The sequence below is a fragment of the Nannospalax galili genome, unplaced genomic scaffold (assembly GCF_000622305.1).
Source record: "Nannospalax galili isolate Female #2095 unplaced genomic scaffold, S.galili_v1.0 scaffold146, whole genome shotgun sequence".
NCBI classification, from domain to species: domain Eukaryota; kingdom Metazoa; phylum Chordata; class Mammalia; order Rodentia; family Spalacidae; genus Nannospalax; species Nannospalax galili.
In genome coordinates this window covers 1,444,094-1,445,982 of record NW_008357929.1, presented here as the reverse complement: position 1 = coordinate 1,445,982, position 1,889 = coordinate 1,444,094, and the positions used below count along the sequence as shown (strand labels likewise).

The 1,889-nt window shown below is 41.2% G+C and overlaps 1 pseudogene; it reads left to right on the top strand.

Moving 5' to 3' along the window:
* Positions 1-209: 209 nt before the first annotated feature.
* On the top strand, positions 210-465 carry LOC103752043 (annotated as a pseudogene).
* The last annotated feature ends 1,424 nt before the right edge of the window (positions 466-1,889 follow it).

Below are 1,889 nucleotides of genomic sequence, written 5' to 3'. Positions count from 1 at the left end.
GGATTTGCATTGTACATATTTTATGCTGCTTTTTCCATTTAATACTGTTCTATGAACATTTTCCCATACCCTTCCATTTCCCAGATCAATAGTTTGGAACAACTACAATATATAGTATAAATAAATATACCATAACTTATTTTTAAATTTTCATTTATTTCCCTTTTTGTGCTCATGCTGGACTTGGAGGAAGCCAGTGTGGCCTAGACATGCAGAACGATGCTGGTGAGTTCGTGGACCTACCTGTATGTCCCCCAGAAATGTTCTGAGAGCAACTGCATCATTGGTGCAAAGGACCATGGATCCATCCAGATGAATGTGGCCGAGGTTGACAAGGTAACCGGCAGGTTTAATGGCCAGTTTTAAACCTCTGCTACCTGCAGGGCCATTCACAGGATGGGTTAGTCAGATGATTCTGTTCTTTGATTGGCAAAGGTGGATGGCATCGTTTCAAAGAGCTTCTGACCAGAGGAAATTGGGGAATGTTTGTCGTAAATAATGAGAAACCGAAAAAATTTCATTTATTTCTTACAATACATATTTTTACTGAATTTTTGTGAATTTCATACAGTACATCTTAATCATATTTAGACTCCCTCCCCCATCTGTAACCCCTCGCAGCCCTCCCATTGGATTTCATGTATTCTGTCATATATATTAAGGCCTATCAAGTCAAATTTGTGTCCCCAGATGTCCCTTGGTGTGAGTTCATACCCTGGAGCCTGCTCAGCCTATCTAGCATCACTCTCTTAAAGAAGACCAACTTTTCCTTATCCAGCAGTGATCATCTGTCAATAGCTCATTGGCTAAAGTGGGGGCTTCTTGCCCATTTCCCCAGTTCTATGTTTGGTTTTTGTCTGGTTTGAGTTTGCATGGGTCTTGTGCATGCTGTCCCCATTCCTCTAAGTTCATATAAACCAGTTCCCAGCTGCCTGGAAAACTGTTTCCTTGTGGTCATCCATCACCCCTGGCTCTTACAGTCTTTCTGTCCCTTCTTCCTCAACGTCCCCTGAGCCACGGGTGGCAGAGGTTTAATATAGGTGTCTTATCCAGGGACACACTCTGCAGTTTCTTATTCTCAACATTTTAGCCGGTTGTGTTTTCTGTGCTGATCATTATCTGTTGCATGAGGAAGCTTCCCTGGTAAGAGTTGAGAGATGCATTAATGTTCTTTATGCCCATGTTCTGCTATATTTCCTGAGCCTTAGATGTAGAGGTTCCACTGTAGATGTGTCACTTAGGGCTGGACAGCTCATAGACACTTATTCTCTATGATTGACCAGTTGTGGACCTCTGTGTCTCCATCTGTTGCAAAAAGAAGTTTTTTTTGATGAGTGATGAGAGGTATACTTGTCTGTAAATATAAGGACACATATTGAGCACACAGTAAGAAAATACATTTGTCTAGAGATATGACAGGCAGACATAGGTTTTTCTCTAGGATCTATGACCTCTCCATCCATGTGTATTTGACTATGTTTACAGTACCACACAGGAATTCCTTCTATTGAGAAGACTTTAAGTCCAACCAGATAGCTGTTGATTACTCCCAAGATAAAAGTGCCACTACTGCACCAATAGAGATAGTTTGTTGTGCCAGTCATTGTGGTGGTTATTAGACTTTACAGCTGTGTTGAACCATTAATTTTATTTATTTTTACTTATGTGTGTGAGCGGCTTGCCCACTAAAATCTCCCTGATCCACAAACAAGTTCAAATATCTTCCCCTAAGGACAGAGCATTTCAGCTAGGGCAGACTTCTTGGAGGTCTCCGAATTCTCCTGTCCAGCTTTGAGGGATTTTATTCTCTCAGTTCTTTGTCTTCTTTCTTCTGGCTGCTGGATCTCATCTATGAACCTCTGTGTTTTCTTCTCTTTCTTTTCCTCTGT